At 46.0% G+C, this 16,857-nt stretch overlaps 1 protein-coding gene across 4 annotated transcripts in view; it reads left to right on the top strand.

The window, feature by feature from the left end:
- The first annotated feature begins 431 nt into the window (after positions 1-431).
- EXOC2 (exocyst complex component 2) overlaps positions 432-16,857 on the top strand; it is a 155,960-nt gene continuing 139,534 nt past the window's right edge. For 3 of the 4 annotated variants that reach the window (XM_029244250.1, XM_029244252.1, XM_029244253.1), the window contains exon 1: positions 432-666. The gene's annotated coding sequence lies outside the window, so the exon portion shown is untranslated. Of the gene's footprint in view, positions 667-9,378; positions 9,653-16,857 lie in introns of those variants that run through there. The other variant, XM_029244251.1, reaches the window with a different exon arrangement.

Below are 16,857 nucleotides of genomic sequence, written 5' to 3'. Positions count from 1 at the left end.
CTCCATAGCCGCCACCACGGATACACACTCCCAGGCCCCGGAGCAAACAGGCCGGCCCGTCGGCTGGAGTAACCCGCACAGGCGAGCGGAGAGGAGGGGCGGGGAAGCAGAGGCGCAGCCAGCCTTCATCCCTGGTACACACAACGCGCGACTCCCTCCGCACTAAACCGAGTGGCCGGAAGAGCGCGTTCTCTTCCGTCCCGCAGCGCTCGGGGCTGCGCGTCACTTCCGGCCGGCCCGCGGCGGCCGCTCCCTGTCAGGCAGCCGGTTCCTCCTGGCCGGGCCCGGGTGGGCCGCCTTTCTATGTCGGAGGCCGGCTCCCGGCAGCGCCCGCCCACCGAACCCGAGCACTGTCCACGCGCAGGGGTCCCGGCCGCGAGCACCATGGCATTCCGGCCTGCGCGTCGCCTGCCGCCCAGACGCGGAGGTTCAGCCTGAGGCTCCTGAGGAACCGGGGTCGCGGACGGGTACTCCGCTCCCATCCGTCTCCCAACTCCCGCCCCCACCCCGCCCCTGGGGCTCGGCCGTTGGGCGCTCGACGCTCGACTGCGCGGCGGATCGACGCCCTCGGCGCTCCGGTGGCGGAAGTGAGGGCGTTGGCGGCGGGGCGGCAGCGGCCAGGGAGCCCTTGGTCGAGCGCGGGGCCCTGTCCGTGCGGGCCTGCAGGTAGGTGTGGGGGGGGTGAGGCCTTGGCTGAGGCCGGCCGGGGCCGCCGTCAGCCCCGCGCCGCCCTGCAGCCGCGACCGTGCGGAGGGGCCCTGCGCGGGTCCCGGAGCCCCGCCCCCTCCCCGCCGTCCGGGGCCCCTGCTGGGGACTCGGAGCCCCGCCCCGGCGTGCGCCTTCGGAGCGCCGAGCCTCGGGGGCGGTTGGCCGTTGGCCTCAACTGCTCCCTGGAGCGCCTGCTTACCTGTCCCAGCGTAGGGTTGCGGGGTTCACTGGCGGGGAGCGAAGTCAAGACGCCGGTGTTGCTTGTTCTCTTCGGACGCGTCACTGGAGAGCTGCGCCGAGCGTTTACTAGGCGCCCGTCGCCTTGCCTCCGGATCGATTGCGTTATCCCCACTTGACGGACGGCTAGACGGAGCTCATCGTGGCGGCGCGCCTAGCCGTCAGTCTCAGCGCGGGCTGCCGTTGCGGCCGCGCCCGGACGCCGGTGCTGCCCCAGTGAAGCCGGGGCGTGCTCAGGCGGGCGGGAAACCGCGCGCAGGCGCTTCTCTCGGAGGGGAAATAGGCGACCGCTCCTACTAGCGAGTCTGAGAAACGTGTGCCTTTCTTTTCACCTTTTTTCTTTTTTTAAATGAATCTGAGTAAACTTGCAAGGAAAGCTTTAACAAAGTGTTTTAGACCGCTTAAGTAAGTCGCCTGGATGCGGTGGATTGAAAAGCTCCTTCTCGCTGAGGGTGTGCGCACCGCTCCTCGAATGCCTGACGATGCTCTGCTTACATTCTGGGCAGGCTTGGTGTAACGACAGGAACTGACAGCCGGAAGCTTCCCAGGGAGCCTGTGTGTCCAACGTGGTGGATCCACAGAGGGTGATGGAAAGAGGGCGATGCGTGCTTGGTACTTAGATGCTCTCTTCTGTCTGGTTCAGTAGAAGTCTAGTAGTTTTAAACAGAGGGCCCCCCAGCGCAACTTGGAACAATTCTTGGAAGTTTCAGAAAATGATTTTTTCTTCTTGTCAGGCATTTAATTTCCCGAGCTGAATATCGTGTTGAAAGTTACCTCTCTAAAAGACGGTTTACCAGCATGCTAAGTCGAATTTTCATTCATCCCACAAATATTGGAGAGCCCGTGCTGTGTGACTCTAATGGGAAGGGGAACTAGTACTTAAAATTTTTGCACAGGCAGCCTTTTAATAAAGGACTTCGGCCAGTTCAGTGCTGGGCCCGGCAACCTGAGGCCATGTAGGAAATGCTGGTTGTACAGTTAGCCTCTCCATTACTGTTCACCCGTTCTCCACCTTACTCCTGTCATCTCGCCAGGGTTCCTAGTTCAGCGCCTGCCACAGAGTAGAGCTTACATGTTTTCCGAGTGTGTGGGTTTTAGGCCCCTGTTGGGTAGAGAGGATTGTAAATTGACTGGGGTGGGAAGTAATGCCCGTCACTCTGCTGAGCAGTATGCTAGGGCCTTGATTGTTCTCAGACGCTGGGGAAGGTGTTCCTGGATCCCCGGGAGTGCCTGGTGAGACCGCAAGGTGGAAGTGTTTGTTACACTCACATGATTCTGTGCATGTTTATGCCGATTGGAAAGAATTGTTGTTACAAACACAAGCTTACAGCAATTGTAGAGAAATGATGCATCTCTGTGGACACACCTGTAGGTATCCTTAGACCTCAGTTTGAAAATTATGGAGTCGAAGCACCATTTACTGGTCCGTGTGCTACCACCACCTGCTTTGTAGCATGGGCTGAGCTACTTAGCAGCCTTTTTGGGCTTCAGTTTCCTTGTACCTGAGGATATATAAAACTAGATTATCTCAGAGTTCTTCCTGCTTTGAAATTTTCCAACTCAGTGAATCCTATAACCACTTAGCGCTTGTCCTGTCCTGTGGTATCTTAGGGGTTGTAGCTATTGTTGGTATTTACACGTCTGTCAACAGACTAAGCTCTTGCCAGACAGGGATTAGCCTTAGTCATTTTTGTATCCCAATTTTAGCATATGCCTGACACATGTTAGAAATAAAATTAGTCTGTATTCAGAAAGGGGATATTTTTGCCCTCTCCATTAAAAAACAGCCAAGAACGAAGCTGCAGTATTCAGTGTAAGTACAGCAGGAATTCAGAGGGGGGAAGGATCTTTTGGGGTTGGAGCAATTGGGAAGGCTTCATGGAGATCAGACCTTGATGGGGGATGACGTGGCCCTTCCGAGAGAAGGCATGTGAACGTCTGGGTGGCTTATGAGAGACAGAGGCCCATAGGCTGGGAAGTGAGTGCATTTTGGATTATGGAGTTCCTTGAACTTCAGGCAGAGGAGTTTGGAACTGACTTACGAGGCTTTTTTTTCCTGGAAGATTGTATTAGGTTTGCTCAAAAGCTTCATTAACATCCTTTAATACTGTTGGTAGCAGTTAAGACTGGGGTGGACTATACAGTTTGCTTAATTTTCGGTTTGGGTTTGAGTAATTCCTTCTACTTGCTAGTTCCCACTTACAGTCAGTCTCGGTGCCAGTATGGAAAGAGCAGTGGACACTGGGACTTAGGAAGCCTGGATCTGAGTTAGAATGTAAGCTGCGCAAGGAGGATCCTCGCCACGACCTGAGGTGCTGTCTGGCACCAGTTCGCTTTCAGAAGTCCTTGTGCAGCGCTGACTGAGCTCTGCCTCTGCTGCTTGCTAGCTGTGCCACTTTTGACAGGGTCGACCTTTAGTTTCATCTGTAAGCTTTGGTGCATTTTTTACGGCCATATCCGCTTGTAAAGTGCGGGGTGGATGATTTTAACTTTTGTTGTATTATAATTTTACTGAAAGACAAAACAAGGTAAAAAGCAAGGAGTATTTGGTTTTAGTTTAATTTTAATGAAAGCCCCATGTGATTGACATATCTGGGTAAGTCAGGGTGTCAGGAATCAGAATTCATGCCAGATGGTTCAAATAATGAGATTTAAATAAAGAAACTACTTGCAGAGGTGTGGGCAGAGTGAGGGAACAAACGGGATAGTGAGGCCCCAAGGGCAACTAAACAGCTGGAGGGGACAAAGGAGAAAGCAGAGCTGCCCCAGCTGGAGCCTCGGCGGAGGGGTGGCTGCTGCCAGAGGTGTGGTGCTGGGGGCTGGGGGAGCAGGACAGAGGTGCCCCAACCTGAGACTGGTTCACCTCTGAAATCCGGAGCTCAGACCACCCACTCTTTGCTGGCAGTCTCTTGTCTTTCTGACCCTCACTCAGTTACCTCCCTCTGCTCCTTTACCCGATATTCCGTCACCCTTCTACCAGGATGCTCAGTTGTGTCCTCCCTCATCTTTCTGTGGCATCTGGCCGACAGATTATCAGTCCTGGACCATCTCAACTCTTTGCCTTTTTTAAATGCTTGAACTGAGGTTCTGAGACCAGAAGGGGAAAATCATAGCGCCTAGATTTGTACCCCTATAAATCTGTGGTCACCACTTGCAAGTGGCCATCAAAGAGTTTTTTAGAGTTTTCTTTGTTAGCCACTTGCTGCTTCTCTGCAGAATCTATTTTAAGCATTTTCTACTCTTCTCAAACCTCTCATCCTTACACATAATCAGTCTCTACAAAGCCGATAATCTTGCCACCTGAGAACTATGAGAGCCCTCAGAGGAGAACCCTGGGCTCTCTTCCAGAACCTTTCCTCCTCCCAGTTACATTGAAAGTGGTTGCCTTTACCCCAGGATGGATCCCTGTACCCCTGCACTCCTGCCTTTGGGAGCACTGCACTCAGTGTTCCTCTCTTGCTAAAGGCTCCTTCCAGTCAGCCTTTAAACGTGCTTAGACAGACAGCAGCAAAGCAAAATAGAAAAACAACAATAAAAAGGTAGCATCCTCCTTTGATTTCACATTCACCTGTTAAAGCTTCTCTCTCTCCTTCCCTTCCAGCCAGATTTCTTAAATAGTTGTTTATAGGCTGCATCAGTCACCCCACTGCTGTCTGGTTAGGTGCCCACCACTCTGCTGAAGGCCAAGGTCACCTGGGACCCCCTTGTCACTAGGTCTTGTTCCTGTCATTTCCCTAGTGTAGTGCCAGAGACCCAACCAATGCTTACTAGATACTTGTTTTGACTGAACAATCTGAGGGTACTCCCTCGTTTCAGATCCCGGTTTTATCTGCATCTTTTTTGTTTTTCTCTTTCTTTTTTATTGAAGATTTTTTTGATGTGGACCATTTTTAAAGTCTTTATCGAATTTGTTACAGATATTGCTCCTGTTTTTGTATTTTGTTTTGGCGCGAGGCATGTGGGATCTTAGCTCCCCCACCAGGGATAGAACCCGCACCCCCTACATTGGAAGGCGAAGTCTTAACCACTGGATCGCCAGGGAAGTCCCCTCTTTGTTTTTCTTAGGGATGGGAATCTGACACTGTCATCTTTTGAGGTGCTGGGTAACTAGTCTCTATATATATCTCAAATCTTCTGGGTCCACTAAACAAATAGAAATCTGTTTTATTTGATAATGACCTTTTCAGTATTGTCCAGGTGACCTGTCTTTCCAGGGGAACCTGGACATTTTTTTCCCTAAAAAATTACATTTCCTAAAATATCAAGAAGTTATGTTGTGTCCACCCCATGTGGATCTAGTAAAGAGGAAGTGGTAGGGACATGGGGACAGCTGGCAATAGACTTGATGAACGAATAATGCCGTGCTTTGACATGAAGCACTCTCCTTCTTCCTTCCAATAAGTAGTGTATCTTCTTGGAGGTTTTTGCTCTTACGTTTCTTTTTTGAAGGGTGGTGGTAGAGGGGATGGATTTGCACTGTTCTGTTTCATTTTTTTTTTTTTTTTTTTTTTGCGGTACGCGGGCCTCTCACTGCCGTGGCCTCTCCCATCGCGGAGCACAGGCCCCGGACGCGCAGGCCCAGTGGCTGCGGCTCACGGGCCCAGCCGCTCCGCGGCATGCGGGACCCCCCCGGACCGGGGCACGAACCTGCGTCCCCTGCACCGGCAGGCAAACTCCCAACCACTGCGCCACCAGGGAAGCCCTCTGTTTCATTTTTGATATGTCATCAGTGTCCAGTGGCATGAGTTAGAGGACCAGTCACCTTTGGGACCACAGCTTTTCGCTTTGAAATGTAGTGAAGGTAATTGTCCCCTAGGAGGAGACTTAGCCTGCTGAGGCAGAGAGTTTATAGTTTCTGGGAAGTAAAGGAGCGTTTTAATAAACTCTTCTAATTAAGATGGAATCCAGTGCTTGTTTTAAGGGAGTAGCTGGGTAATCAAGTATTTATGTGACAGATGAGGCGTGTGGGAGCTCTGGAGAGTGGAATTGTCAGGCTTTCCCTGTGGACTGTCTGGCTTCCAGCATTCCCTGCTAGTCGCCTTGTGTACCTTCTCTCCCTTTAATACCGTACCTCCAAACATTATTATTATTATTATTATTATTGGCACGCGGGCCTCCCACTGCTGTGGCCTCTCCCGTTGTGGAGCACAGGCTCCGGACGCACAGGCTCAGTGGCCATGGCTCACGGTCCCAGCCACTCCGCGGCATATGGGATCTTCCTGGACCGGGGCACGAACCCGTGTCCCCTGCATCGGCAGGTGGACTCTCAACCACTGCGCCAGCAGGGAAGCCCTATCAGTTATATTTTTTAAATCATTGGATTTTTTCTCCCCAAATGAGTTGAAACTTATACATTCATTAAAAAACCCAGTATACCTCAGTTATACTTTCTTTATGGGAGTAATAAGGGAAAGAGGTATAAGGAGAGAGCTGGGAAAGCAAGGATGCTTTATCTCTTGTCTGTCCAGCTCTTTTGCTGACATCCCTTCTGAGACCTCAGGAGCCTTCTTAGTACATTTGGTACCCCACGGATTCTTTCAGATTTGTGCATGACTCTGTTTTTGTTAACCATGATTTTGAGACGGAGCAGGAGGGAGATGATTAACTTAGGACACTGGACAGGAGTTCAGGACCTTGTGTCTGAGACTTGTCCCGCCCTGAGCTTGAGATGGTGGAGGGTGTGGCAGTGTGATAGAACTTGACCTTGTTCAGGAACAGTAGAGTTTACAGAGGACAGAAGGAGGTAAATCACCATTCTCAGAGACTTTTCCCCAGGTCTCTGGGAGATCCCTCTGGGGCCAGCTGCCCCTGCCGTGCCTTGCCGTGGGGGGCAGGTCTATCCTAGGATAGGTTGCAGTGGCACCAGGAAGATGTGAATTCTGCAGTTTGGGTCTGTTGGTGGGTGGCCCAAGAGTCTAGTTGAGTATGATTTTATTTTTCAGACTCATTAGGCAGCTCTGCGACCAGATTTTTCTGGGGGTCCTTTGGATCCAGGGCGGCTCTGGGCAGGATAGGTCTACCGAGTGCTTCTCAGACACTCCTGTGCACAGACTGGCTTAGATGTGTATTAGTGGGTCGGACTGGGCTGCTGAGAGTCCCCCTTCCTGATTTGCTCCCTGGTGATGCTCATTTGAGTAGCATGGGGGTGGAGGCGGGGGGGGGGGGGGGGGGGTGGGGTGGCGGCGGGGGGAGTTTGGGAGTTTATTATTACTATGATTTGGTGGTTTGGGGGGAAACTCACTTTTCTACGGCCTGACCTCAGAAAATAGTGCTTCAGCATCAGGAGGCTTTCCTTGGCCTATTTGCTGAAGGTTCTCCAAGTCTTCAGTGAGTCAGAACTTCTGTTTTTCCAACTCCTGGCCTAATCCCTTTAGCTGAGCTGGGCCTCTGGGTACCTGACAGTGAAAGAACACCTGATCACTCGTTTTGTTCAGATTTCTTGTCTGCTATTCCAATCAAAATTCTTCCTTACTAAATAGTAAAAAATTTTGGTTTAATCCTTTTAAAGCTACTTTGGTGGTTACGTTTTCTGTTTTTTCCCCCCAAATGCTGCTACTTGTTATTTTTTTCTATGTACATTTAGCCTGAAATTATGTAAAAAATAATTTACTGTGTCTTTTTTGTATCAATAAGTCTTTTGGAAAATTAAAGATTGTGCCACAGTGAAATATGAGAAAATTATAAAATTAAAATTTTCTGACCTCTGTTGCAGAAACACTTGATATTCATGCTGTGCGCTTCATTAGAGGAAAAGAGGCAGGCGGGTTAAAACCAACGTAATATAAATCTAAAAGAAAATGCATTATTTAAGTATATATTATAGACTATAAGAAAATACGTTTGTCTTTATTTTAATGAAATGCTTTTATAATGGTAATTTTCTCTTTTGACCTGTGATGGATAGGAGGTTAATTGATGTTAAATGGATGCTTTGTTAATCCTTCATCAGCTACTAAATTGGTTGGGGGAGTACAGGTCAAGGCCACACAAGGCCGGGACTGGCTTGTTTTCTCAGGGAAGCCACTCTTCGCTGTCCTGACTCTCCCTTTCTGGCTCTCCATCCCCTCCTCCCCCCCCCCCCCCCCCGCTCCCCCCCTCCCATCTCTCTCCTCTCCCCTCCCCTCTCCTTCCCTCCCCGCTTCCCCCTCCGCTCTGGGCCCCGAGTGACAGCTGTTGGACGTTGCGTGCGAGTTGAGCCGGCGCTGTGTGGTCCGAGTGTGTGGTCTCCCTCAGCCAAGAGGCTGCTAACAGGGTGGATGGGAGAGAGCACGACTGTTTACTTTACTTTCTTTCGGATGCGGGGATTGTGCCCAGAGTTTCTCCTAAGCACGAGCAGCTTCGATCCCTCCCAGCTGGGCTGCAGCCTCCGCCTGCGCTGTCTCCCTGTTTGATCCCCGAGGCTCATGGCACTGCTGAGTGCTGGGGTGATTTTGCTTTCGCTGTGCCAAGATATGTGGCCTTGGAGAAGTTTCTTTTGAGATAGAGCTAGGGAAGTAAAGCAGAAATTTCAAGATAAGTGACAAAGTTGATGCATTTTTAGAAATCGGGAAAGCTATTATACAAAATTTGGGTCAAATTAATCCAGCTCTGCTTATGTAAAGGAATCTGGGAGTTAAGTGACATTCTGTCATGTATAACAATTTTAATAAAAGTAACCAATTTAAGCTGACAGTTGATTCCTTGACCTTTTGTGAAAATCTACATTGATTTTGGCATGCCTGTTTACTGTAGTTATTATATTGTCAGCAGTCATATTGGCTTATTTCATGGTAAAGATTTGACAAGTCAAGACTATTAAAAAAAGAGACAACAGGCCCCAAATGGAAGCACTTGTGCTAAAACCCATGTCACCGAACTGAGACTTTAATACCTAATTTAATTGCAGTTTCAGGCTTTCTCAGGAAGATAGTCTTAACCAGTCAGTCTGAAATTGCCTGGTCAGGACAGTGAGGTAATCCCTGCTGTTCCCCGGAGGAAGGTGACCTTGCCTGAAACAGCTCTATGCTGGTAACTTCTTTATCCAGCCCCTTCTGCCTGCAGAAGTCTTACACTGGGTACAGCTCAGAGGAGGACCGCCTTTCTATTTGCTAGATGGGGTGTTGCCCAATTCATGAATTGCTGAATAAAGCCAATTGGATCTTTAAATTTACTCAGTTAATTTTTTAAAAATGAGACAAATGAAACTTTGTTTTCATGCAATAATACATATTTAGGATAATATCTTTTTTCCTAATTCTTTTTTTTTTTTTTTTGCTGTACGCGGGCCTCTCACTGTTGTGGCCTCTCCCGTTGCGGAGCACAGGCTCCGGACGCGCAGGCTCAGCGGCCATGGCTCACGGGCCCAGCCGCTCCGCGGCATGTGGGATCTTCCCGGACCACGGCACGAACTGGTGTCCCCTGCATCGGCAGGTGGACTCTCAACCACTGCACCACCAGGGAAGCCCCTTTTTTTCCTAATTCTTTCATTATAATTAGCTTAGTTTCTTGATTTTATTCCTCTCTCATTCCTGAACATTCTCATAGAGATGGTTAAATATCTTGTGACTTAAGTGAGCACATGTGGACTGTTGATGTCATTGGGATTTTCCATTGTTTACTTCTTCCTCTCCCTGTCTTCCCAACAGTCTTGCTGAAATGGAGTTGGTGTTGCTGATGCCTGTTCAGGACTGGAAAGGCTAGGCCGCTGACGCTTTCCACAGGGGCTAATGTAGGTGGCTTATTGTTGTTCCACTGCTTTTCCCGCTGATTTTAACCCTGGGTTTCAGTAAATGAGCTGGGAGGGTAAAGCCTTCCTCCTCTCCCTTGCTCCCTTTCAGTCCTGGCCTTGGCCTTCCTTAATCTCATTTGATCTTGTATCAGAAGATTTTAGAACTTAGTAGTGTCAAATGCTTTAAAAGAAAAAAAAAAACTGCCATCCTGTATTTCCTGTTGTGTCCATTTTTGGGAGGTTCTGTGTTTGTGGTGATAATGATAATCTAATGCTCCTAGGAATTCTGAAGCAAAATTAGTATAGTCACAAAATCGTGTACACATCACCACAATCGAATTCTTTAACATTTTCATCACTCCACTATCAGTCCTTTCCCGTTCCCCTCCTCTAGCCACCGCTAATCTACTTACTGTCTCTCGGGGTTTACTTGTTTGAATTTTCATATAAATGGAATCATAAAATATGCAACCTTGTGTGTTGATTATGGCAAAATGTGTGTAGTGTTAGTAATTTCATTATGTCTTTTACGTAGCAAATGAAAATTATGTAGAGAGAGAACACTGATAAATAGATGCTACAGTCAAGTAATCATTAAAAATAAAATTGAACTTATGTTTTGGAAACAAATATTTAACAGGAGCTGTGAAATGTTCTAGGCTTATCTTTGATAGAAGTGCTACTTGTGTACTGCCTGTCACCCAGCCCTCTGCCGCAGCAGCCCTGCAGGGTCCTGAGTTGCACAGTGTCATTGCTAACCGGTTGTTTGAACTCTCAGTGGATAAATCCTGATTGGACTGAGTCCCTCCATTTCTTGCTTCGAATTTACTGGGCTGAGTCCTCCAGGAATGAGCCCTGAGCAGGGAAGCAGGAAAAGGGGCCACTGGAGTGGAAACTGCCCTCAAGAGCAGCGAGTCCTTTGCAGGGCAGAGGAAAGCATCTGTAGAGCCACAATACCGTGGCAGCGTTTTTAAAAATAGCATCTCCAAATGCTTCTCTGTTGGAGACAAATTCGTCGTTAAGTCTAAGGGAAAAATTACTGTCTTTGTTTGGACTTTACATTATTTAGACCTGAAGAGTTGGAATCTTTTGTGGGGTTTTTTTGGAATTCTTTTTATATTCTCAGTACTGCTCCTTTTTTTATGTGTGGAGTTTTTAAACTGAAAAATCAGACTTAAATCAGTTTTGGCTTGGTTTTTGTAGAAATAAAATATGGTGAAAAATAAATATTTTTCTAATCAGAGATTTATGAGGGGTAAAACTCATTTTGGTTTAAACATTTTAAGTACTTTTGGGGAAAAGGGGACTCAGTATTAAAGATCTGACCGTACACATTAGATTTCTGATCTTCAGGTAATTCTTTGTGGAAGTGGTAATAGAATAGGAAACTTTTCACCTCTTGGGCATTACAATTGGAGACCACCCCTCCCAGAGGCAGCCCAAGAAGAGGAGTTGTTCTGAGCGGGTCTTGGTAGTTAATTTGGATTCACCTCTGATTCCTTCCTGTGGTGTGAACTATAACCTGCCTGTAAAGTGAGCGCCTCTGGGCTGGGTGGCCAGAGGAGCTGTCATAGGGTGATGGAGTAAACTTTCAGGATACAGTTAGAGGACTCAGTTTCTATAGTAGTTTTTGGTGATTGCTATTGTGGCACAGATTTATTGGTTTAAAAAAACAATGGGACGGCTTCCCTGGTGGCGCAGTGGTTGAGAGTCCACCTGCCGATGCAGGGGACATGGGTTCGTGCCCTGGTCCGGGAAGATCCCACATGCCGCGGAGCGGCTGGGCCCGTGAGCCATGGCCGCTGAGCCTGCGCGTCCGGAGCCTGTGCTCCGCAACGGGAGAGGCCACAACAGTGAGGGGCCTGCGTACCGCAAAAAAACCAAAAAAAACAATGGGATACAGCACAGAATCAAGGAATGGCATCTGTCCTGCAGTGGGACAAATCAGGTCGACATCCCTCTCAAAGGCCACCTCTTGGTGGTGTCTTATAGCTGGAATCTCACATGGCCTGAGGTTTGCTGCTGTCCTTGAAGAGCCAGAAGAAGAGAGCACCAGTGAGCCCACGTGTTCCCTGGTCTCTTTTCCCAGCCACCATCTGCCAAGTGTCCACGTTGTTCTGGCCCTGGGCTGGGTGCTGGGAGTACAGAAAAGAATACAATGCAGTCCTAACCAAACCCATTGAGGACTGTTCTTTATCAGGGACCTTGGTACAATAATTCTTTTTTTCTCCTTTTTTTTTTTTTTTTAATGTAGGGGATGCTATTGTTATCCCTTTCCTATGCAAATGGATTTGCAGGAGTAGTGAGCAGGTCCAGAACTACCAAGAGGAAACATCCTGTGGTCACTGTTCCTAAGGAAGCGGTAGACTGCCTGGGTCCCTGTCCATGAGGGCTGCTCTGTACTGTGCTCCGGAATTGGCCTTTCTGCACCGCCCAAGGCTGACTGCACCTCAGAAGTTTACATATGTGCTCACTGCCACAGGGAAGGCATGTAAAAATGTATTAAAAGCATGATTTCTCTGACCCTCTACCCTCTCCCAAGAATGTTAACCTCTGGAATCTGTCCTCAGCCTTTGTCCATATTCATCAAATAGATGTACAAAGGTAGCATTGGTTTTGGTTTTTTTCCCTCCCTCCTTCCCTTTCTTAGGAGCATTGGTTGGATCCCCATTCTACCACATCCACTGTAACAAATAATTTTTTAAAATATTTATTTATTTTTATATGGTTGCACCAGGTCTTAGTTGTGGCAGGCGGGCTCCTTAGTTGCAGCATGTGGGCTCCTTAGTTGCGGCAGGTGGGCTCTTTAATTGCGGCTCGTGGGCTCCTTAGTTGTGGCACACGGGCTCCTTAGCTGTGGCATGTGCACTCTTAGTTGTGGCATGCATGTGGGATCTAGTTTCCTGACCAGGGATTGAACCCGGGCCCCCTGCATTGGGAGTACAGAGTCTCATCTACTGCACCACCAGGGAAGGCCCTGTCACAAATAATTTTTGAGACAATATAGAACAGTTGGACTTGGGCTGAGTACAAAGTCCTTTATAGAGACACAAACTGAAATATTTATGGATGACATGGTATGATATCTGGGATTTGCTTTAAAATACTCCCTCAAAAACAACATAAAAGTGTGTTGAGGAGGAGATGTAGTTGAAAAAGAGACAAAATGGGAACATGGAGGTTCATTATGCTGGTCTCTCTTCTTTTATGTGTGTTTAAAATTTCCATAATAAAAAGTAAAAAAAAAAAGAAAAGAAAAACCACATGGAGAATCAGAATAACATGGCTCTGAGGACTGGTTTTGAATCCCAACTCTGCCACTCACTAGCTGTGACTTTGGACAAGCTGTTTAATCTCTGATAATCTTACCATTATTAATAAAACTACTTAGCATTTTAGAAAACTAAACTTTTTCTATACATTCTAAAATCATAATATATATAAAAATTATATAGTAACACAGTTGTAAATATATAGATTATATAATTAGTTTTTTTTTTTTTTTTTTTTTTTTTTTTTTGCAGTATGTGGGCCTCTTACTGTTGTGGCCTCTCCTGTTGCGGAGCACAGGCTCTGGACGCGCAGGCTCAGTGGTCATGGCTCACGGGCCCAGCCGCTCCGCGGCATGTGGGATCTTCCCGGACCGGGGCATGAACTCGTGTCCCCTTCGTCAGCAGGCGGACTTTCAACCACTGCGCCACCAGGGAAGCCCATAATTATTAATTTTTTAAAGAAAGAAATTATATTTTTTTATTGGCAAAAATTGAAAATGCTCATATAAATTACTAGCCCAGAGCTTGAATTTCCATTGGATCCATCGCAGGAAACAAGAGTCTGTCATTTCTTGCCAGGTTTGGGGGCCCTTTCTAGGCCTTGAGGGTGTTTTTGAGGAAGCTGATACTCTTCAAGCACAGCTGGCTGAGGTGGTCGACCTGTTTCCCTGCATCTGGACCTGCAGGCTGTCCTTGGCTCTGGGGGCAGGAGGGACAGTGGTGTTGGCCTGGCGTCGCTGCTGGAGGATGGCAGCCCCCCAGTGTGGCCCAGATTGTAGGCCTCCAAGGTCAGAACCAGGCTTACCTGTTTACTAGAAGCTTTCTGTGCTAGGCTTGTGTCAGTTGGTAGGTTTTCCTCTCTCTTCACAATAGGGTCTTGTCCAGGAAATGTCACTTGATATGCAGGCTGTAGCTCTTCTAAACATCTGGTCAGGAAACTGTCCCATGGAAGCTTTATATATTGTGTTACATATGTATTTGTGTGTGTATGTGTGTGTTATATGTACATATTTATACATAACTTATATAAATATGCATAATATGTATACATATACAAATGTATATATAAAAATGATTTTAAATTTATAGAAAAAGTTCCTGGCAGTAAGTATTCTAAAATGGCAAATAGTTAGCTTAATATATATATGTGTGTATATATATGCCCCCACGTGTCATTATTTTTAACCAATTTGTTTAAGTGTTCTCTTGGTCTTGCATACTTTTCAGAACATTTTTTTAGAGGATCATCCTGCCAGTTAAGCCGTGGCATCACTTTGAGACCAATCATTTAGAGCTTGAAGAAAAAGGAGTTGAATGGTTTTAAGTGTAGACATTATGAGCTTCTTAAAGGCAAAAATTACTGCAGCTTTTCACACTAGAAATAAAAAAGCCACTGAAGCATCCTGTAGGTTTTAATTTCTAATAAAGTAACTATTAATTGCTGTCACTTATATAAACAAAAAGCCCTTTGGGGTCCCCCCTCTCCTTTTTCTTTTTCTTTTTTTTTTTTTTGCGTAACGCGGGCCTCTCACTGTTGTGGCCTCTCCCGTTGCGGAGCACAGGCTCCGGACGCACAGGCTCAGCGGCCATGGCTCACGGGCCCAGCCGCTCCGCGGCATGTGGGATCTTCCCGGACCGGGGCACAAACCTGTGTCCCCTGCATCGGCAGGTGGACTCTCAACCACTGCGCCACCAGGGAAGCCGCCCCCTCTCTTTTTTTTTAAAAAAAGTAAAGCGTTCTTGTGACCAAAAAGTGAGAAAATCACTGCGGATTATCTCCAGCCACTATTGGCTCATTTCTTGCTTAAGGAACCACCGTTAGGAAGCTCCAGGCTCCTGTGTGAGGGTCTTGGATCTTTTACCTAGGGAGCTGACGCTTGGTGAGAGGGACTTGGACCACAGGTGGCTTCTTTCCTTTTTGTGATTTTTTTCTCTTTATTTTCTCTATAAAATTTCTTTTTTCTTTTTTCTTATTCAGTGTACAGTTTAGGGGGAAGGTGGAGGACAGGGTGGGGGGATGATCATGGGGTGTCAGGGGGGACTCTGGGGGACAGGGTGGGTGAGTCTCCATTTGCCCCCTCTCTGTGCAAATGATGTGAAGCAGTAATGACTGAGAATTTTCCAATGTTAATACTAGACAACAAACGGCAGATGCAGGAAGCTCGGAGAATATCAAGTAGGATCAGTACTAGAAAATCTGCCTCTAATCGTATTATATTCAAACTGCAGAAAATCAAAAAGAGGAAATCTTGAAGTAAGCTAGAGGAAAAAAGCCTTACCCTTGCGGGGTACCAAGAGTAAGAATTATATTGGATTAGAACAAATGAACTAAGTGTTCAGTCCAGACAGATAGAAAAAGAAAAGCAAAATAAAATGCAAGGAAGAGGAATTAATAAATGTTGAAGCTGTCAGTAATGAATTAGTAACAGTGCTCCTGAAAAAGAAGGTAGAATTTATAGCTTACATCAAGGACTGTTATTATAAAAGGTCATTAAAACAAAATATTGACCAGTCTAACCATGAAAAAGATATTTACAGATACTCAAGACAATGAAAAAAGTAATAAAATGATAGCTGTGGAAGAAAATAGTATATTAAACTTGAAAATCAGAGCAAAATACCTGACTTTCTGAAAAATATAATAAAATTGTCTGAAGATTTATAAAATACATACCCATAATCATTAAGCAAATTCCCAAATAATCATGCCCAGCGTGGTACTAGAATGAGATAGTTTTATAGGCCAGTAATAGGAAACCTACAAGGAAAAATATTCCTGTACTATTTATAAGATGACAAGTATCGAAAACTTCAGATTCTTTCTGTAAGGTAGCAATAGCACTCTGGATACAGTAAATGCTTAATAATATTTGTAAACTGCTGAGTGCTTCCTGCTACTACAGCAAACAGGCAATGGAGTAAAAGAGAAGATAATTTCTAATTGTAAATAAGATTAAAGACGTAGAACTCCTAAATAAAGTATTAGCAAATCAAATCCAGGAATACCTAAAGGACTAGTAAAATGGAACCAAGTAGTGTTTATTCCTAGAATGCCCACTAATTCATTAATAGGAAAATTATTTCAATTCACTGTATTAATAAGTAAAAAAAATTATCTTGAAAGATGCTGAAAAATATTTGATAAAATTAAAACTTCATTTCTGATTTAAAAAATAGACTTCCAGTAAATAAGAATAAAGATATTTTCTGTAAGATAACTACATAATATCAATAGCAGACATCTTAGTGGTGAAATGCTAGAGCATGTATTCTCAACAGGAGCAATAACTGAAAATTAGCTCTTGAGGGGACAGAAACAAGTCTTAACCTTTATGTATTAAGTGCAGATAGACATACAGTACCTAATACAGGTTTTACATTATGATATTGAAACTTCTTGGGAGTGACTGAGAAAAAGACCTAAATAGAAATGCTTCTCCTGGGGTAGGAAGGCAAACAGGTGGAGAAGCGTTGCTCTAGAGGCTTGCCTGCTACGGTCACACCTGTGCTTGCGAATACCACAGTTCGCACTGGTTGGGATGTTACAGCAAATGCAATAAGGCAACTGAAATAAGTGACACAAATATTGAAGAGTAAGAGCCAAGGCTGTTAAAGTATTTGAAGGTGATGAAATTTTCTGCAGAGAAAACATAGAAGGTCTTTTGGGGAATTATTTCAGTTGAGAGAGGCTCAATAAGTTGGTTTCAGATAAATTACATGAACTCTCCCTGTGAACAGAGCTGAATAGTTTATTGACAGTCATAAAAAATGAGTAAGTGGGAAGATTCAATGTTGTAGCTATTTTAAATGTCCTGAAATTATCCAGAAATTCTGTGTAATTTATACATTCGTTCATTTAACAAATATGTGTTAAGCATCAGTTGTATGACATACTGTTCTAAATTCTGGGTGTACAGCAGTGTGTGGACAGAA

This window comes from Monodon monoceros, unplaced genomic scaffold, assembly GCF_005190385.1.
Source record: "Monodon monoceros isolate NGI ecotype Baffin Bay Population unplaced genomic scaffold, NGI_Narwhal_1 Super_Scaffold_3, whole genome shotgun sequence".
NCBI lineage: Eukaryota > Metazoa > Chordata > Mammalia > Artiodactyla > Monodontidae > Monodon > Monodon monoceros.
This window is presented reverse-complemented; position numbering and strand designations above follow the sequence as displayed.